The 22,366-nt window shown below is 39.7% G+C and overlaps 1 protein-coding gene and 1 non-coding gene across 6 annotated transcripts in view; one reads left to right on the forward strand and one right to left on the reverse strand.

Annotated features, from left to right (window-relative positions):
- Nucleotides 1-22,366, forward strand: part of MBD5 (methyl-CpG binding domain protein 5) — a 477,719-nt gene that overhangs the window by 220,044 nt on the left and 235,309 nt on the right. The gene's annotated exons all lie outside the window — the stretch shown is intronic.
- Nucleotides 15,401-15,535, reverse strand: LOC116557194. The gene has a single exon (XR_004271403.1). It is a non-coding gene; the product is annotated as a small nucleolar RNA SNORA48 (small nucleolar RNA).

A 22,366-nucleotide genomic window follows, 5' to 3' on the forward strand; every position in this document is an offset into this window, starting at 1 on the left:
GGGAGGGAGGGAAAGGAAGGAAGAAAAGATGGAAGGGAAGGAGGGAGGAAGGACAGGACAGAACAGGACAGGAAAGGAAGGAAGGAAAGGACAGAGGGAGGGAGGGAGGGAGGGAAAGGAAGGAAGAAAAAAAGGGAGGGAAGGAGGGAGGGAGGACAGGACAGAACAGGACAGGAAAGGAAGGAAGGAAGGGAGGAAGGAAGGGAGGGAAGGAGGGAGGGAGGACAGGACAGAACAGGACAGGAAAAAGGAAGAAAAGAAAGAGAGAGAGAGAAAGAAGAAGGAAAGAAGGAAAGAAAGAAAGAGAAAGAAAGAAAGAAAACAAACCTTGGGCTTTGGGCTGGTACTTAAGTTCACAGTTATTTACTGTTTGGAAATTTTCCTCTGTTTCCCCCACCATTAATCACCTTATAGCTAACTTTATTGGTGAAAACATTCTACTAAGCAGAATAGACTATCACTTCTTATTTTCTGTGCTTTCCTGTTTGTTTACATGAGACAGTAACTGACTAAGAATATACAGTTTTATTGCTAATTTAATTTCCTACTAATAGGAGAATTTAGGCAAGTTTTCTTAATCTTTTTGCTCAACTGTAATGTATAGATGATAACATTCAACTGATTGTTATGTGATTCAGATTTAAAAATGAAAATGAATCATAATATACATGAGGTTTTGTATAGTTATTATTGGCAAGAAGAGAGATAATGATTAATGACAGAAATTCCTGTTAATTGAGCATTTTTAATTGCCCTATCCTATATATAGATTATAGTTAGGCCTCTAAATAAATCTGCTTGATAGAAATCATTATTTCCAGATTCTATATAAAGGAATATACTCTAGAAAACATTAACTGACTTGCCCAAAGACTTTCAAGTTAGTCAGCTAGTGAGCCAGGATTCAGATTGGAATTTGTATGTATCGGAATCCAGCACTCATTGCATCACATTACCTTACTTTGGTGCTAAAACACAGAGTAGAGTGAAAAGGCATAGGCAACCTTAGATTCTCTATTATGGCCTTACTCTTTTCTCCTTTAAAAATTTTTATTCATATATTACGTGTACATGTTAAATAGTATTAAGTGCCCCCTCCCTTGGAATTCATCTAGAGATAACTGCTTTTACTTGTTCACTACTGGCCAGGTGTGGTAGCTCACACCTGTAATCCCAGCACTTCAGGAGGCCAAGGCAGGTGGATCATGAGGTCAGGAGTTCAAGACCAGCCTGGCTAAGATGGTGAAACCCCACCTTTACTAAAAATACAAAAATTAGCTGGGCACAGTGGCAGGTGCCTGTAATCCCAGCTACTCAGGAGGCTGAGGCAGAAGAATTACTTGAACTCTGGGGGCGAAGGTTGCAGTGAGCTGAGATTGCACAATTGCACTCCATCCTGGGCAACAGAGTGAGACTCTATCTCAAAAAAAATCTTGTTTGCTACTTTTCAGCCACCTGTTTCTAAATATGTTTTTCCCCCCTCTATTTCTAGGTTTACCAATATTAGACATTCTTTCTAGAAGTTATAAATCATTTGTCTATTATCATGGATGATGACTTAGCATACGTCTATCACCTAGTACCTCTTTGTCATCCCATCCCTCAAATATAGTTAAACCAAAAACAAATGTTTACCTTATTGATGTTATGTAAGTGTTATTCACTGCAACACCAAATAGCATACTATAATTACATTTCCTTTCTTGTAAAGCTTTTCTTTATTGCCTACAGTTTTTCTCTCATTCTGTTATCAGCTTTTTATAATTTAGACAAACATGTCTTCCACTTATTTCTTTTCCTACCTCTATCACTATTTTTTGAAATCATGGTTGGCATAAATATTACTTTTTATTCAGTTAGTTTCTTGAATAAATTTTGCAGATTTTCTTGCAGACCCTATGACCAATCTCTGTCAGAAATTAATTTTAGTTCTTAAAGATCCTCTGTCCCTGTTTCCAAAAGCTTACCAAAAACCACATTTGAGCCATTTTTGAATAAAATAGACAAGCTTTAAAACAAACATTGGCATTTTTTTTTTCACATTAAATAACCTTTATGGTAGAAGGAGTATTTTAATCAGGCCATCTTTTAAATAAGTTACCATGGGTTTTCAGCAAATAGCCAGAGAAAATGGTAGCCCGAAACTAATTCAGATACTGATTAACTAGCATAACAGCTACATAGGGGCATTCTACATTTAAGCTTGTACAGCATATTGAGTGCTGGTATACACTGGTAAGTCCACTGAACCTAATAATTTATAAAATTATAAATATTATACAAGAGCCAACTGTTAGCAGTATCTTGGGGTTATATGGAGGTAGGAAGGGAACTGTGATTTTTTTACTTTTATACTTCCATACCATTTGAATTTTTTTCAAAATGAGTATTTGTTACTTTTTGAAATCAGAAAGAAAAAGGATTAAAGACATTCTAAAAGATATAAGGTAAAAGATAAAGCTGAGAGGAAAAAAAATAAAATTTAAACTTTATGTCCTGTTAGTATGGTGAACTTAGGTACCCTGACATCTCATGGTAAACAACTAAAAATAATGTGAAACATAAAAATAGTGTTTATATGCAACTATGAACTGGAAAGATGGCAAATACTAAGAGGCCAAAACAAATAAACACAAACCCTACATAAAAGTAGTGTCCAGTGAGGTAAGCCTTAAGGATATTTGCTGAACCTGGTAAATTCTGGGTTACAGTTTTGTTTTCATGGCCTCCTATTGAAAGAACAGGAGACAGTCAAAATCCTGGACACATCCAAGGTAGAGAGTCTATACTTAAGGTCCACTTATGGACTTCCAAATATCTACATCTTTATTGAAAGGTTACCTAAGAAAATCAGCTATAATTTCCCATGGCACTGCAAGGAAAATTGGTTGGTTTAAACCTTGACATTGAGCATAGGAATGGAATATCTCTTTGATCATTTGAATATCAAGCTTGTATTATGGGCTTGCTATTCTACATAAGTGATACCAAAAAAAAAAATTTTTTTTTAATTAAAGCCAAGAATTTAAGGTAGTCCCAAGCTTATTGTCTTCCAAGTAGCCAGTAGAAGCAAATATAAATTCTCATTGAAGGAACCTACCTTCAATACAGGACCCCAAAAATTTCCACAGGTAAAATTACCCCAAAATATGAATTTACTGTCAAAAATTATAAACCAAGGCATCATGAATGAATGTCAGAAACTATATTCCAAAGAAGCAGACTCAGAAACATATATTAAAAATTACCAGGGAGAGCCAGGCGCAGTGGCTCACGCTTGTAATCCCAGCACTTTGGGAGGCCGAGGCGGGTGGATCACGAGGTCAAGAGATCGAGACCATCCTGGTCAACATGGTGAAACCCCGTCTCTACTAAAACTACAAAAAATTAGCTGGGCATGGTGGCGTGTGCCTGTAATCCCAGCTACTCAGGAGGCTGAGGCAGGAGAATTGCCTGAACCCAGGAGGCGGAGGTTGCAGTGAGCCGAGATCGCGCCATTGCACTCCAGCCTGGGTAACAAGAGTGAAACTCCGTCTCCAAAAAAAAAAAAAAAAAAAAAATTACCAGGGAGAATATAAAATAAGTCTGCTTAATAAAGAAATAAGAGAGTAAAGATAGTAATATGACATTCTTGAGGAAGAAGAGTAAAGTAGGGAGACTTTACTTATAAGATATGAAGATTTAATATAACACTTTAGTGATTAGTAGAGTGTTATACTAGTGAAAGATACACAGTTGACCAGTGGAACAAAATAGATTGCTTAGAAACATCTATGGATAGGAAGTAAGTTGGTGTATTGAAAGAGCTAGTGTTAGGATAAGGGTTGACTTTTCAATAACCGATACTGGGATCATTGATTATTCATTAGGGGTAAAATGAAATTTGATTCCTACTTTCTATCATATGTAAATATCAGCTCTAGGTAGAGTAGAGACTTAACTATGAAAAACAAAACTATAAAAATTTTGGGAGAATATTTTCCAAGTAGAGAAAAAATGAAAAAGCCATTAAGGAAAAGATTGTTAAATTGTATTGCATTACAATTGTGATACTCTTTTCATCAAGAGTCACCTTACAAAGAATGAAAAGACAAGTTGCAAATTAGAGAAGACATTCACAATACATCCAACTGAAAAATAATTATTACAAATTAATGTAAAAAAGATAAAATTGGAAATTTGGCGAAGACTTTTTATGTCTTACTCTGACTTTGCTTTCCATTAGCCGTGTTTGACCACCTGCTTACTCATAAAGGGGGCAAAATCTACTGCCATGAGTTTCTGAAAAATAATTAAAAGGAAAATTAAAATCAGTATACTGAAAAAGTTATTCCTGATCTTACTCACTTCCATATCTTTTTCTCTATCCGCATACAATTCATTTTTTCCTTCTCTCAGCTTCTGACCTTTGACACAGTTCATTACATTGCATTCATTCTTCTTGTATAGTATCAGGTAGATACTGCATTATGTACTGGAGAATTACTACTGACAGTTTTCCCCTGACATGATTTATATAAATACATATCATTTTTGCATTGATAAGCCTTTTAAACTTGTGCCTCTTTTTAACTGTGAATTTTTTGGGCACTATCCTTACTTACCTCACTGTTTTTACTCCTGCCTTCTATTACCACCTAAATCATTGGTTCTCATCCAGGGGAATCTTGCTCCCTAAAGGAACATTTGACAGTATCTGGAGACGTTCTCAATTGCCATTATGGGTGGGGTATGATTGCAGGCCAGGGATGCTGCTTCACATCCTACAGTGCACAGGATAGCCCTCCACAGCAACACATTATGTAAAATGTAAATAGTGCCACAATTGGAAACTCAGATCTTTAACTTCTTATTTTAGCTACTTTCTTATTATGCTTGTTTTCTGTTTTTGGCTCTACTGCTCATAACTACCGTTGTAGACCCGCTGATCTTCCTAATACATTAAAGAATATGTTCTCATTATGCTACTACAATTAACATCTAGCTATAAGATACAACTTTTTCAAACAAGATCATGTCTTTTGTGGGAACATGGATGGAACTGGAGACCATTATCCTTAGCAAACTAATGCATGGACAGAAAACTAAATACCACATGTTCTCACTTATAAGTAGACACTAAATGATGAGAACTCATGGACCCAAAGAGGGTGAAAACACACTGGGGCCTACTTGATGGTGGAGTTTGGGATGAGGGAGAGGATCAGAAAAAATAACTCCTGGGTGCTAACCTTAGTATCTGGATGACACAATAATCTATCTGTTCAATAAACCCCTGTGACACAAATCTACCTGTGTAACAAACCTGCACTTGTACCCCTGAACCTTTTTCATCACTGGGCCCCACAGAAAGTGGAGAATGAATTGGTGAAAACAGGTTTAATTGAAGACAACTAGGGCATTTCTTCTCTTGAAGCTCGGGCTTTTTCTTCCTATAGGTTATGAAATTTAGACCAATTAAAGTAACATGATGAAAAACCTCACCAGATAGTAATCCCACCTTGTTTTTCATTTCCAGAATTTATGGAAAAGAAACATTTAATGAGTGGCTAGTTTTGTGTGCCAGTCATTATACTATGGTGGTGCTTTCAGAGAGCTAGCTTGTTAATTCTCAAAACAACCCTAAGAGAAATGTTATTACTTTTATTTCACAGAAAAGAAAGCTGAGACATAAAAAAAAAAAAAAAAAAAAAAAAAAAAAAAAAAAAAAAAAAAAAAAGTAAATGTAAATGCCTTGCCCAATTTAACTCAGAGGAGCCTGATCCCAAGTTTTCTAACTCAAGTTTAGTGTTCTTTCTACCACCATACTTTGCCACTTTATCACTTGCAGCATGCATGCCTGCTTCTTCTAGTTCTTTTTAAAACTTTATTTTGCTATCTGGAAAATAAACTATTTTTAAAATAGTGAGTTTTTTTTAAATGTCTTTTTTTTTTTTTTTTTGGCTGTTTTTGCTGTTTTTGCTTTTCACCCTGACAAAATCCAGACCGCATAGTATAGTGCTATAGGTACTAAAAAACGCTTAATAAATATCTTTAAAAATAAAAAAGGGTTTTAGTCAGAAGGGTACAAAGAGGAAAGGCAGGAGTGCTTGACCTCTTCAGAACAGTGCAAAAAGTCTCCCAGAGCAGTTATTTGATAACAAAAAAGGTTATATCTTCAGTCTAAATAAGGACTGCTTTCATTTGCATTTGACTCAAGAAATACTGTACTTCAGAAGCCCTTGTTACTTGATGTACTTGAATCATTTATTTCACTGATTTTTTTTTTCCTCTTGCAGTGAGGTTAAATGTCATAATAAGAAAGACAAAAATTCCCATGTATTATGGGCTTGCCTGTGACTTACCATTCATACCATCAAAATACAACATGATTGGTCTTCATTTTCATAATTTTGGTTTACAATGAGAAAAAAGTATTTGAAAATATTTAATACTCATTCATAATATTAAAAATAAAGTTCTCAGTCACTTATAGCTAGTAAGCCAAAGTAAAATGGCTAACATAAACTTATTCAAAGTATACATTTTACATAATTCCCATTCAATTTAAAATACCTCTTGGTCATAGTTCTTGAAGAGTTGTTATTTTTCAAAATCATTCCTTCACATTTTAAGGTGTTCCAAATTCTGCATGTTTAGCTTAAATTTTAGTATGTGTAAAAGTGGCTCAAATATAACATTTAGCAAATATACCTATGGTCGACAATTAATACAATTATTGACTTTTCTAACATTTGACTGCTGTATATGCAAAAAGACAGGTCTTTTTGAGAGGGGAAGAAGTAGTCTTCACAACTTTCCTGCCTTGCTATCATGAGTGAGACATCAGCAGCAAAATAATAATTGTATTAGATAAATGAGTATATTTTAGAAGTTATGTGAATAATCCAACTCAAAATGATTCTCAGCCAAGTATGGTAAATTTTGTTTTCCCGCACCTCATTCTTGCCAGACACAGTTTAGAAATGTGTAGAGGCATTGTTGGCTGCCACAGTGATTGGAGAGAGAGAGAGCTACAAGGAGGATCCAGGAATATAAAAAATTTCCAGTGGAGCAGGGGATAGTTCCATATAACAAAGACTTTGGTGTCCAGAATATCTGAAGAGTCCTTATTAAGAAACACTGTCTGATCATGGTGGCTCATGCCTGGAATCCCATCACTTTGGGTGAGCGAGGTGTGCCGATTGCTTGAGCCCAGGAGTTCGAGACCAGCCTGAACATAGCTAGACACTACCCTCTCTAGAAAAAAAACAAAAAACACAAAGCCAGGTATGGCGGTGTGCACCTGTAGTCCCATCTAATGGGGAGGCTGAGTTAGGAGGATCACCTGATCCCAGAAAGGTTAAGGTTGCAGTGAACCCAGATCATGCCACTGCACTCCAGCCTCGGCAAAAGAGTGAGACCCCTGTCTCAAAAATAAAAAAAGAAACACTGAAAGATACAGACTCATATTCTAGTTATGAATAGGTGGGAAATACCAGATACCAGATATCTTTATGGAAAACCTCTGTGAGTTAGTGGATCTTCAACTTTTTTTTTTTTTCCCAAAGCAGTGTCTCTCTCTGTCTCCCAGGCCAGAGTACAGTGGTGCAATCATGGCTCACTGCAGCCTCAATCTCCCAGGCTAGGGTAATCATCTTACCTCAGCCTCCCACATAGCTGGGACTACAGGCATGCACCATGATGTCCAGCTAATTATTTGTATTTTTTGTAGAGACAGTGTCTCACCATGTTGGCAAGGCTAGTCTCAGACTCCCAAGCTCAAGTGATTTGCCTGCCTAGCCTCCCAAAGGACTGAATTGAAGGCCTGAGCCACTGTGCCAAGCCTGGAAATTATTTTAAACTTAACAAATCTCTAGCCATGATGATGTTTATTGGAAGAATTGCATTTACCCATGTCATGATAGCATTGTGGTGTCTGAAGAATGTATCTTGAACTGCTGTTACAGACATTTTTCTCTAGTGTTCAGTCTTTAGAAGAAGGCCCAGGAATGGAAATAGGGACTTAATCTCTTATTGTGAGGAGATTACTGGGGTTTGGATTCTGAAACTCAGCAGTAAAAACTGGCTTAGATCTAGGTAAAAAGACTCACCTAGTGGCCTGGTACTTCATGCTAAAGGTCAAAATAAAAAGCAGAGGGAGCTTTACTAGGAGATTGTAACACCATCATCCCCACCACAGAGTGAGAAAATTGATATCAAGAATTGAAATATATTGACTACCTACTCTTTCCTAGGCATTGAGATAAGACCTTTATGTGTAGACTTTCATTTATTTGTACAATAAAATTTCACTGTAATGTACAATAGGAAAACTGCTGGGGAAATACATAGCTCTTAAAATCCAAAAACATCATGTGTGGTGATGGAGACAGAGATGCAGTCAGTTGTAATTACATATGAGAAATGCTATGATATGTAGTACATATTGGTTGCAATTGGGGGCATTTATAGGCATACCTCAGAGATACTGCAGGCTCGGTTTCAGACTACCCTGGCGAAGCAAGTGTTGCAATAAAGTGAGCCGTAGGATTTGTTTTGTTTTCCCAATGTATATAAAAGTTACCTTTATACTATACTGTAGTCTATTAAGTATGCAATCTCATTATATCTTTAAAAGCTATTGTCAGGTTCTAACTGAGGTCCGAGGAGAATCGGTGGGTGAGTGGCAGGTAGCTGGAAAACACTCAGAATCACAGACAATTTCAACATGGCTTTATTCTCTCTCTGGGCATGAGCAAGCCATACGTACAGCATTAACAGGGTAATTATACCTTTTACAGACAATAGTGGCTCCGAGCCCAGCACAAACTCATGTGGGTGATCACCTAATGTGACTCATGTGACGTGGTTACATAATGTGCAGGGTTGTGTGCCTGCACTCCAAACTTGCTGAGTCATGCTGCACCTTCCAGCTACCCCAGCCTATTCCTGACCAAAGTGCAGCCATTTCCCTTACTCTCCACCCCTTAGAACAAGGGCATCCTCTGGGCAGGGACATTTGCCCATAGGGTAGAGCCCTGAATCCATAACCCACAACAACAATACAGAGAGCAACAGCTCACTACTAGGATCCCAGCTGTGCTATTTTTGACTATTAGGGCCCAGCGTAGGCCAGAGCCTAGGGATGTCCACCATCTCTGCAGGGGGTTATCAGTGAGGCTCTTGACTGCCTTAATCTCCCATGAGACCCCTTGCAGGGCTGTTGTTATGTTCTGCTGATTGTCAGGGATAAAGGTACAACATTGTGTTCCTAAAAGGGCACAAGTGCCTCCTTGGGCAGCAATTGCTATGTGTAAAGCCATTTGATTTTTAAGGACCACCTTTCTGATCTGATCAACCTCATCAATTAACATGAGGAGGGCTACTTGGTGTAATTCAGAACCCTAGCGGTGTGCTGTACAAGAGTAGTAATTTGTGCTTCTACAATTATGACACCTGTTCCAGGAATAGTCATTGCCAAGGGGTAGAATCACCAGGGGGCTCGTCACACTCGCAAAAACTGAGAGCATAGCACCTCCCAGCTATGCGGGCATCTGGGCAATGTGGGGAGAACAGGGGCAAGTACATAAGGCCACCCCCAGGTACAATGTCCAGTCCTGTCTGCTGATAGGAAAGGCCACCCTGTGTCCCCATAGACCCATAAACTCCCAATAGGGCACAAAATCAATCAGGGCCCAATGTTGGTGGGACCACTTGTTCCACCATATGTTCAATGTGATAATATGTGTTATGTTTACACAGGCTATGATGGATACCCATCCCACACCATGGTGTTACCCCAGTGTTGCGCTATGCACCGTGGTACCTGGGCTGGGTGTACCGCATGTTCTTCCACTAGCCACCTCCACCCATCATAAACACTATGGGCCAGCCAGGGGGCAGGTGTGCTGTGGGTCTTGCAGCATCCTTTGTCCAAAGCCTGCTGCATCATGTTCTGGGCATTGACCATGGGACTCCAAGTCTCCAGCCATGTCCAGTTCTCTGCAGATGCCAAATGCATGTGCCAAGGCAAACCCTCTTTAGCTGCTGCTGGAAGGGCAGTGCAGAACCAACAGTTGGAAACATTGGTCATCTCTGTGTAGGTGTGGGCCCAGTCCACAATGCAATTGGAGCATGTTAACCTATGGTCAAAATGACAGGGCAGGCACAGGTACTAACAAAGGTAGATCACATCCCTCAGGGAAAATAAAGGCTAACTTTTCATCCCTGGATAACAACACAGCTGCCAAGGGCTTCTGCCCTGGGTAACAGTATCACACCTTCTCGGCTCCCCATGGCTCATTTGGGTCCTGTATCTGTGACAAAGTCACAGGGGAGCTCATAATAAGCCACACAGACAGTGCATATGTCTCACAAAGGAGGGTTCTTTCCTTGGCCATTCCCCTATGAGCTATCAACCGCGGGGGCCATGTATTGAACACCCAAGGAGTAACATGCAAGTCATCTTGTAGGCCCTCCCTGCAGGGAGCTAAAATGGCCAACCACTGGCAATGCGGCACTTGGAGGGTCCATGGCCACAGCCTTTCTGTTTCCCTGCCTTCAGGTACATTGGGGGAGGCAACAACAGGTACCATTCATCCCCATACCTGCTTGGAGGAAGTTATCCTTAATATGTATCTGCAACTGAATAGGGGTGGCAGCCTGTTGTAACAAAGCCTCCACTGGGGCCGGGCCACCTTTCCATGACTGCTCATTTACGGTTTGAAGCACCAGGTTCAGCCTGGAACTCCAGCCCCACAAAGACAGGGCTGTGACATGCAAGCATAACCAATTCTTCAAGGGCCAGTTATATTGCTCAATTATACCCGCAGCTTGAAGGTTGTATGGCACATGGAATCCCGACTTTCTGTCCATTTGTTGTGCCCATTGGTATACGCATTGTTCAGTGAAATGTGTTCCCTAACAGTCCCAATGGCCAGAGGGCGACCATACAGGTTGGGCACATAAGTGTTGCCGGGCCCAGATGGTATTCTGTTGATCGGCCACCCTGCAAGGGTAAGCCACAGGTAGGCGAATAACAGACCTGTGGCCATGTCCGCATCTGTTAGCGTATGCCTATACCCTTGTGACTTTGACAGCAGCCTGATGTAGTCTACTTACCATCTGACCAAGGGCACTTGCCCTGTCATTAATTGTTGTGTAACACTGGGCAGCTCCCTCCATTTAGGGCATGCCTGAGCATATGCCGCTCATTTCTCACAAGCCTCCCAAATGTCTTGCGTGGGCAGGGACAGACCCCAGCGCTTATTGACCTGTTGCATCAGTTTACCCCCTGCATGTCCCAGTTCCTGGCATAGCCATAAGGCCACATCTCATGTAGGTGCCAACTCTAACCATTGGACCTTGGCCAAGGCATCTGCCTTATCATTGCTGGGGGTGGCCAAAGACATACGGCCTGACACATGATAAATAGTTACCTGTTTCTGATGACCCGTTTCCTAGAGGTCTTGCCACATGGCTTGACCCCAAATGGGTTGGTGGCTGACCAGCAATTTCTGTATTTTCCACAAAGTTAAGCAATAATAGACCACCCAGCTATCACTACAGATTACCATCAGTGTTATCTTATTGGCCATCACCATTCATACTGCTCTAAGTTCAGCCTATTGGCAACTTTGTCCACACCCAGTTTCAAACCATATGGTGTCAGTACTAGGTTGGACTGCAAAAGTGGTCCAAGCAGCTGTATCACCTTGGCTAGACCCATCTGTGTACCATGCCCCATTGGGAATTGGGGGACACCCTCCCTTAAATGGTGAAGGCTCAGGGTCTAGGGGTACCTTAGGTCCCATGACCGTATTTTGCATTAGGACTATAGGTCCCAAGACTTCTTGCAGCTCTGCTGCTAAGGAACTTGTACTAGCATACTCCATTGCTCCAAGTAGGTGCCACTTTGCCAAAGTGGATGTCTGCACCATCCCAGTCCAGGGAGTCACTACCCATGAACGCACCCATCCTGCTGTTGGATGAGTCATCTGCATGATGACTACAGCATGTCCTGTCACACTCTCACAAGCCTGAAGGGTGGCATATATAGCTGCTACCTGTTTCTCTATCGAGGAATGCCAGAGCTCAGCTCCCTTCCATGGTTGGGACCAAAAGCCTACTGGTGTTCTTAAGCATTGTGTGCTGCCACAGGCCCCAACCAAAACCATCTGTGGTCATCTGTGGTCACATGCACATCCAGCTCAAATAGGCACCCCTGGTCAGCTACCCATAGGGCTTATGCCTACTGAATAGCTCACTTGGCTGCCAGGAAATCAGTCTCAGCTACATTATTCCAATTCCAGGTAGCTACCTTCTTTGTTAACTGATGCAACGGTTTAATCATTTGGCTGAATGGGGCATAAATGCCCAACAATATAAGAAGAGGCCCACAAAAGTTTGCAGCTGCTTCACCGTGGTAGGCTGAGGATATGCCTGAATCTTTTCAATGATAGCCCCTGGGATGGCCTTTGGCTTTACCCAAACAGATAACTCCCAAGAATTTGGCAAATGATCCAGGCCCTTGGACCTTGGATTCGTTGACAGCCCATTTGCATGCTGCCAAATGTTTGCCACAAGAGGGGTGCCACCACTTCTAAATCTGACAGAGAATCAGAGGTTAACATATCATCAATATAATAGAATAGGTGGACCCCTTTTGGCATTGCCAGGCAGCTAAATCCGTGGCAGCTAGACCATGAAATGTGGTGGGGCTATGCACATAGCCCTGCAGCAACACTGTGAAAGTTCTTGGTTGCCCATCCCATGTGAAGGCAAACTGTTTCTGACTCTCTGGAGCAATATCGATGGAGAAAAATGCATTGGTCAAATCCACCACTTAGTGGTACTGTCCCACTTCCATCATCTAATGGTCCATCACATCCATGATTGACCATACAGCTGCATGCAAAGGGGGTGTTACTTTATTCAGTTCCCGATAGTCCACCATCGTCCACCAGTTTCTATCAGGCTTTCTAACTGGCCACACTGGAGAATTGTAGGGGCTATGGGTATCACACATGTTCTTCACCTCTTCCAGCTTTTTAATTGTCTCAGTTATCTCTGTATATCCACCCAACAAGCAGTATTGATGAGTGGAAGTAACCTGTCAGGATAGTGGCAAAACCTGAGGCTGGTGATGCGTATGTCCATTCAGCACCAGCTTCACCATGTGTACCCGAAGTCTGAATTCCCTGGCTGTGGTTTGTAATGCCAGGTCAGGTAAATTGCCCACCCCCAGAATGTATTCAGGTATGGGAGAACATACACAGTATATTATCAGGGAGTCAGATGACTGATGCCAAGGTGCAGGAATACAGATTTCACTTTCACTGACTGGCTTTCATAACCTTCAAAGTAAGCAGATTTGCTCAGAAACTTATTTAGATTCCCATAAAGAAGGCTGCAATCTGCACCAGTATCCACCAGTGCCAGCACCCCACCCACTGTGTATTGGTGGGGGGCCAGTGGATCGCTAATTCCACATGTGGCCTCTGGTCATCTAGTGTCTCCCTAAGCTGGGCATCTTGGCCAATTCCTTAATCAGACAGAAATGGCTGTACATTTCCACCTTGCTGCAGCAAGCAGTCTTTGAGCTAAAGCACCCAGGTGGGACTGGGTGGCACAGCAATGTCCTTCTCCCCCTTGGGCATTTTCTGGAATTGCTGCTCCAGAGACAACTGTTGCCGCAAAGTTAAGAGTACTTCATTGGGGTGCTTATTGATTTTCTCTTGGTCAACCCCAGCCAAATCAAATCTATCCACATCCACGAGCATGTCACTCGTTGGGGCCTCCTTTTCTCTCATGAGGGGCCCCCCTATGGGTGGGGCATCTTCCCCTCTTTATGGCACAGACTCCTCAGTCCTGCCAATGGCCTTCTGCTTCCCCTAGAACCGCCATAGCAGTGATCACTTCATGTATTTGTCACCCTACATACAGGGTGGGGACAGCAGCTGGGGAGCCAAGGGTTGCAGAACCCGACATGAGACTCCTCATGTGGAGATGGAATGTTTATCATCTGGCCTCTGGGTATTTAGGTCAAATACAGCCTGCCACATACCCATCTCCCAGATGATTTGCACCAAATCAGCATATGACTGCCATTTACTCAGTTTCAGGTATTTCAACTGCATCATTCCACACAGTCTGTATGACTGCCCATAGCCACTCAATCAGGGTGTGGTCACCTTGCTCTTGTGCCAACCACTTGCTCACCTGCAACTGGTATGCTGCATCCTTCGGGGACTGGATGTGTAGTTCTCGTAGCACAGTCAAAAATGCCCATCCAACTCTGCCAGCAAAGACTCATTCATCAGTGTTCCGTGCTTCCAGCTGCTTCAGCATCTTCTTCATGATTGCTAGGGACCCATCTACCTCCGTCCAGGTTTCCATCAGAGCCCATCCAACTGGCACAGCTGCCACTGGGCACCACAACCCATGTTGTGGCCACATGGCTGACCCAAAATCAGTAGGAACCAAAGGCTCACTCACCTCAGGATCCTGTTTGTGATGCCAATTGTTAGGTTCTAACTGAAATAATTATACCTTTTACAGACAATAGTGGCTCCGAGCTAAGCATGAGCTCTCATAGATCATCATCTAATGCTCCTCATGTGGTGTGGTTACATAATGTACAGGGTAGTGTGCTTGCACTTCAAACCCACTGAGTCATGCTGCACCAGAAGGCCACCTCAGCCTACTCCTGACTAAAGGACCACCATTCCCCTCACAGCTATGGAAATACCTTGATTTAAAAATAGTTTATTGCTAACAACAACAACAAAAAGTTAATGATTGCCTGAGCCTGCAGCAAGTAATCGTTTTGCTAGTGAAGGGTCTAGCCTCAATGTCAACATCTGCTGACTGGTCAGGGTAGTGGTTGCTGAATGTTGGGTTTTCTGTGGCAATTCTTTAAAATAAGACAATGAAGTTTGCCACATTGATCAACTCCTCCTTTCATGTAAGATTTCTTTAGCATATGATGCTGTTTGCTAGAAGTTTCCTCACAGAACTACTTTAAAAATTGGGATCAATTCTCTCAAACCCTGTTGCTGCTTTATCTACTAAGTTTCTGTAATATTCTAAATATTTTGTTGTCATTTCAACAATCTTCACAGCATCTTCAGGAGTAGATTCCTCCTCCAGAAGCCACTTACTTTATTCAGCCATAAGATGCAACTGCTCATCTGTTCAAGTTTTATCATGACATTGCAGCAATTCAGTCACATCTGTAGGTTCCACTTCTAATTATAGGTCTCTTGCTCTTTCCACAACATCTGTGATACTTCCTCCAGTGAAGTCTTGAACCCATCAAAGTCATCCATGAGGTTTGGAATTCACTATTTCCAAATTCTTGTAAATGTTGATTTTGTGACCTCTTCTCATGAATCAAGAATATTCTTTGCTTCTGCCCCCATATTTTCCACATAGGAAGGAGGTATGGGCACAGACCAAAAGCTAAGCTGGGATAAACAAGGGATTGCTGTATCTCTGGCTGATATGTGATGGGCACCAACAAGCAGAGGCTGCTCTACCGAGGTCAGAGGGAATGAATATTCATAATGGCACCTAGAATGGTAAATCCTTTCCAGAAGGTTTTCCATTTACTTTGCCCAGACGCATCAAGGAAACACTGTGTATGGAAGATATAGCCTTACAAAATGTATTTCTTAATTTAAAAAGACTTTAAAGTTGATGGATTTTCAAGGTGAAAGACTTGATCTATGGACTACAGAGTGGATATTGTGTTGGTGGGCAAGGAAACTACACTAATCTCTTTGTACATCTCCATTGCAGCCCTTAGATGACTAGGTGCACTGTCAATGATCAGTAATATTTTGAAAGGAGTATTTTTTTCTGAGCAGTAGGTCTCTCAACCGTGAGCTTAAAATAGTCAGCAAATCATGCTGCAAACAGATGTGCTGTCCTCTAGGCTTTGTTATTCCATTTATAGAGCACAGGGAGAGTAGATTTAGCATCATCCTTAAGGGCCCTAGGATTTTGGGAATGGTAAATGACCATTGGCTTGAACCTAAAATCCCCAACTGTGTTAGCCTCTAACAAGAGAATCAGTGTGTCCTTTGAAGCTTTGAAGTTGAACATTGACTTCTCCTCTAGCTGTGAAAGTCCTAGATGGCATCTTCTAATAGATAGATAGATGACTGTTTCATCTACATGAAAATCTATTGTTTAGTGTACCCACCTTCATCAATGATCTTAGATAACTTCTGGATAACTTACTGCAGCTTCTCCATGAGAACTTACTGCTTCACTTTGCACTTCTGTGTTATGGAGATGGCTTATTTTCTTAAACCTCATGAACCAACTTGCTTTGCCAAGGTCATACTTGTCTTCTGCAGATTCCTCACGTCTCTCAGCCTTCACAGAATTGAAGAGAGTTAGGGCTTTGCTCTGGATTACACTTTGGTTTAAGGAAAATTAACTGGAATAGCACTTTTAATTTGCTTCATTAACATTTCCTTTACATTCACAACTTGGCTAACTGTTCAGCACAAGAAGCCTAGCTGTCAGCCTATCTTGGCTTTTGACATGTCTTCCTTACTAAGCTTAATTATTTCTACTTTTTGATTTGAATGGAGACATGATTTTCTTCCTTTCACCTGAACACTTAAAGGCCACTGAAGGGTTATTACTTGGCCTAATTTGAATATTATTGTGTCTTAGGGGAGAGGGAGAGAGATGGGGGAACAGCCAGATTCTGGGGTAGTCAGAACACACAACATTTATCTTTTGAATTTGCCTTTTTATATGGGCATGTGTTGTGGCAACCAAAAGCAGTTACATGGAAACAGCCAAGATCACTGATCACAGATCGCCATTTTAGATATAGTAATAATGAAAAAAGTTTGAACTCTTGCAAGAATTACCAAAATGTGACACAGAGACGTGAAGTGAGCACATGCTGTAGGAAAAATGGCATCAACCTTGCTCAATACAGGGTTGTCGCAGACCTTCCACTTGTAAAAGACGTGTATCTGTGAAGAGCAAAAAAACAAGGTGTGCCTGTACATGTATTCCTGCACTGGGGAAATGGGAGGTTACGGAATGTTTACTAGAGGATGACATATAACATGAATCTCTTTTATCATCTAATGTCAAAAAAATTTATGTCATCTGTATCATTCCTATTTGTGGAAGAAGAAGAGACTAAGTACAGAGAGGCTATACATTCTATTTTAGGCTATAAAATAATAGCATACATTTATATTGCTCTCACTTTACAAGAGCTTTATATTATTCATCTAATTCTCACAGCCACCCTATAACATAGATGCTTTTGTCAACTCAGAAGAAAAAAAAAAACCAACAATTGAGCCCTGTGGAAATAAATAAATAAATAGAAAGAGGGAAAAAAACTGAGCCCTGTAGGATTAAGTCATTGGTCCAAGGTCATATACCAAGGTCATATATATGCAAAGGCAATGCTGGGATTTGAACCAAGGCAGACAGACTGTAGTGTCTATGTGCTTAACAACTATAGCATACAGTCTCTCTTCCTCCTAATTGGTCGTTAAGTCTGGTGGAAAACTCAGCAGTCAGAAAGGAGAACCCATGTAGTTAAGTAACAGAATGACATTGGCATTTTAGATAGATTGTTTTGACTATAGTAAAAACAGTGGACTTGGATAAGACTGATCTGGAGGTGGGAAGACCAAATAGAGGAAAGCACGAATGCTAGTCTGATCTAGGCTCATGATCTAAATATCATGCAACAGATATTTAGCAAATCGAACAGTCAGGACTTCCCGGTTCATGAACACTGAGTGTGATTCAAAGGAGAAGCTCAGGAATCACTCCTTGCTGGACTATGTGAAAAGTTGATATTTGGGTGGATAATACAAGAAAGAGACAATTTGAGAGAAAGGTTGATGAGTTTTTTATTCTCTGTAAATTCATATTTAAAATGACCATAGGGTGCTCATATGAAGATGTCCAGAAGGCTGTGGAATTTGTGAACTTTGCTCAGGAGAGATATCTGGGCTGATAAATAGAGAAAAGGACTAATCAGGGAAATGTAGCATTGCTGAGCATTTTTAAAGACACAGTGATCAAACACTGCATGTTCTCACTCATAGGCGGGTGTTGAACAATGAGAACACATGGACACAGGGAGGGGAGCACTACACACTGGGGTCAGTTGGGGGGAAATAGGGGAGGGACGGTGGGGGGTGGGAAGCTGGGGAGAGATAGCAAGGGGAGAAATGCCAGATGTAGGTGATGGGGAGGAAGGCAGCAAATCACACTGCCACGTGTGTTCCTATGCAACAATTTTGCATGTTCTTCACATGTACCCCAAAACCTAAAATGCAATAAAATAAATAAATGGGGAAAAAAAAGACACAGTGGAGTTTTTAGATCAAAATATATCATGTTGTGGTGTGTGTAGTGGAGGCAGAGACAGGGAGGGAGATGAAGAGAGGAGAAAACTTCTTGTAAGGTATGGGAGAAGATAAGAGATTATTAATTCTTAAAAGTTTGTAAGTCTTTCCCTGTTTCCTATTCAAATTCAGGCCAATTTTTGGTGCTGTTTTATGTATTGGGAAGGGAGGAAACTTGAAAGAAGCCAGTAAAGCTAGAATCACTTACATTAGGAAGTTTGAGGGAGAATATAATCAATCTTGAAAGACTGGAGAAGTGGATGTACTGGTGGGAAAAGTCATATTAGGTGGAGGTTAGAGAGTTTGAGGAAGACTTTGGGGGTATGAAATAAGATGCTGGGATAGCTTCTCTGCTGCACAATTTAGGGAGAAGACAAAAGAATCTAATTATCTTTTAATGTGCATTAGCAATGAAATCCTCCATTAGCATGGCTTCGTGAGAGTTCAGTAATGATTTAAGTTGTTTTTCATTTTTCAGTGCTTTTTACATATAGGCTCCTGTTTTGTTTGTTTTTATCTGAACATAGGATTATGAGTCTGCCCAAAAGGTATATTGGCTTTATATGAGTTACTTCTAATTTCTCCAGCAGTACTCCAGTAACCTATGTATAGTATTGAAGAAAGCAGACATTTGCGTTTATTTTTACGAGTTTAATAGCCTAATGAGATAGAAAGAGTTCACAGTATTGATAAGTGGTGTTCAAGATAATGGAGGTGTATACATCATTTCAAAGTGCACATGTAAATGTGGACCATGAAATACCAGAGGAAATTTAAGAATTTGAGATAAATGTGAAAGATGCAAAATTTTAATGTTGTTAGATTCTCAGAAATAATTTACAGGCTAGTGGGATAGTTCATAACTGTAATCCCATCACTTTGGGAGGCCTATGTGGTACGATTGCTTAAGTCCAGGAGTCTGAGAACAACCTAGCTGTATAGTGAGACCTTACCGCTACTAAATAAGAAGAAGAAGAACAAGAAATAATACTAATAATTTACAGATGAAGAAATTTAGACTGAGAGAGGTTAGGTCTGTTGTCTAAGGTCACACACAACTAGTAATTATAGTAGCCGATATTCAAACCTGATCAGTCTATCTTCAAAGTGCATTCTCTTTCTAGTACGCTTTTGAACTACCTAGAAAAATAGTGGCAGTTTCTGAAATGCAAAAGTATGATCCATGATACTTGCTAGGCACTGTATCAATCAGAATTCTTAGTTTTAAACAATATAAGCCAGCTTTGTCTAAAGCAGAAAAGGAATATTTTGTAACATCACAGAGCCCACAGAATCTGTAGGGTTGCTGGAGAAGTAGACTTAAGAAACTAGTAGAAAGGAAGAAAGGTAAAACTCTGCCAATGTCATACCATAGGAAATTCTGCTTTGAAAGCTGCTGCTGATACAGCTTCCACTGGAGAGTCTTTAACATGTCACTGGGCTCTGCTGCCTTTGGACACTCATTGAAGTTTGCTGTTTCAGTGTGACCATAGCTTCCATGAGTAATCTCTGATGGTTTTCTACATCTCTGCCTCACTCTCACAAAAATCAAAGTCCTGGCCGGAGCATTAGTTTGGTTAACAAAGGTCACATGACTGATGATCAATAACCAAGGAACTAGGAAAGGGACTATCCCAGATTCCAATATTTTTGAGATTTCCCAAAATAAGAAATGTGTTCAGACACTGCGCAGCCATCAACAGATGTCATTTACACATATGTGTGCATGTATACACACACACACACACAGACACACACACACTTGATGATTGCTTCCCAATGCCAGAGATTTCTCATTAAATTGGTAACAACATGGTGTTTGAGTTCTTTTGTTTTTTATGTTTTGCTTCCTCAAACATAATGTTTCATGGTATAAAGGAAGAAAAATACAAGTAAAGAGAAAAGAAAAAAAAAACCTTTTAAAATCCCAGTACCTGATGAAAACAACAGCAACATTTTTGTGTATATTCTTCCAGGCTTTGTTCAATACATAGAAATGAACTCTTTAGCCAAAATAGGATGATAGTACATATTATATTAGGACCGTCTTTTTAAAATTCACAATGTATTCTAAACATCTTTCTATGGCAGTTTTAGAAGTGCATACTATTCTATTCTATGGGTGTATCATAATTTGTTCAAAAATCACAGATTATTGAACAGTTAGGTTATTTACAGTTTTTTGTCATAAACAATGTTTGATAAAAAATATTTTTCATACCCTTTTTACATTATTGAATTACTTCAGAAAAACAAATTGCTAGAAATGCACTTTCTTCATCAAAAGATAACACATTTTAAAGGCTTTTAGTTCTTACCTTCAATTTACTTTTTCAAAACATTAATATATGCAATATATATGCATATAATGTACATTTTGCAATATGTGTATGACAAGTTTTTGTATTGCTAATTTGATGGATGAAAAGTCAGATTTCATTTCTTTTATTTGTTCAACAAGTATTTTTGAGACTCTGCTATATGCTTGACACATTTCTGGAGAGAGATAAGCACCTTGCTTTTGTGGAGCTTACATTATAGGGAGTATGTGAGGTGGCAGACTGGGGAGAAAGAACAAAGTTCAGGAAAGAGAAAAAAACAAATGGTTAAATAAATTTGAAAAGGAAGGGATGATTAAGAGGGTAATTCAAATGGCAACTTAGATTAGGAAGGGAGAGAAGTGTTTCAAGAAAATAGGAAAAGCTTCTCTTTTGATTTTAATATCTAAATCAGGCAAAGATCATACAAGAAAGAGAAATTATAGGACAGTCTCACATGGAAACTTTGATGCAGAAACCCTAAATAAAATATTGGTAAATCAAAGTGAGTTGTTTGTGTTCGTATCTCCTGACCACATAGGCTTTATTTGAAGAATTCAAAAATGGTTCCATTTTTTTTTTAATCAATAACATTGAATAAATTAAAGGAGAAAAACCATATGGTCATCCCAACAGATATATTAAAAACATTCAGTAAAATTGAACAATAATCATAAGAAAAACTCCTAGCACATTAGGAATAGAAGAATAATTTATTAATATGATAAAAATGTATTTACAAAAAATAAGAAGCAAAACATTTTCAAAATAGCAAGCATGCCACTTTAAAGAATGAAAGAAAAGTTTGCCTGTTACCACACAAACTTTTCAACATTATACTAGAAGTTCTACCCAATGCAGTAAGAAAAAGAGAAAGAAGAGAAATACAAAGATTGACTAGCAAGACGTAACTGTCATTATTTGCACATGTTATTATTACCTATATAGAATTAATAGAAAATGTCTGCAAATATGCTGGAGTAAAAATCAACTTGTAAAATAGTCACTTTCCTATCAATAATCAATTAATAAAAATAAAAAGGTTATCAGTAATAATAACAAAAACTGTAAAATAACAAGGAGAAATCTTAACAAGCATTTTATAAACAATTTATCTGAAGAAAACTATAAAACTTTGCTGAGAGACATTTAAACAAATAGATATATGTTGGTAAGACTAACACAATAAAATGCAAATTTCTTCCACATTAATCTGTAAATATAATCCTAGGTTTTCAGGTGTTTTGTTTTGTTGATTAAAAGAAAAGCAGAGGAACAGATACTTATTCAGTGATCACTGTATGTCACACTCTATGGAGGCTGTTGGGATACAGCAAAGAATGAAACAAAGGTTTATCAGGAAACATTGAAGACCTTCTAACATTTACTCTGAATGCCATAAAGAACAAAAAACATGCAGGAAATACCAGGCTAATGTTGATTTGGGAGGTGATGAAGGGTGTGAGTAGAGAGAAGAATAATGCAGGCTTTGACATCTATCCATTTAAAAATGTATTACAAGCGTTTTTGAGACAACAGTAGACAGGTTAAAAAAAAAAAAAAAAGAATAGAAAAGACACAAATAGACCTGAGTATAGAGGAATTTGCAGTTTGTTTTAGGTGGTATTTCAAATTAAAATAGAGAAAAGAATTGTTCAACAG

Source organism: Sapajus apella, unplaced genomic scaffold, assembly GCF_009761245.1.
Source record: "Sapajus apella isolate SASKATOON/1434 unplaced genomic scaffold, GSC_monkey_1.0 scaffold18, whole genome shotgun sequence".
In the NCBI taxonomy this organism is placed as follows: Eukaryota; Metazoa; Chordata; class Mammalia; order Primates; family Cebidae; genus Sapajus; species Sapajus apella.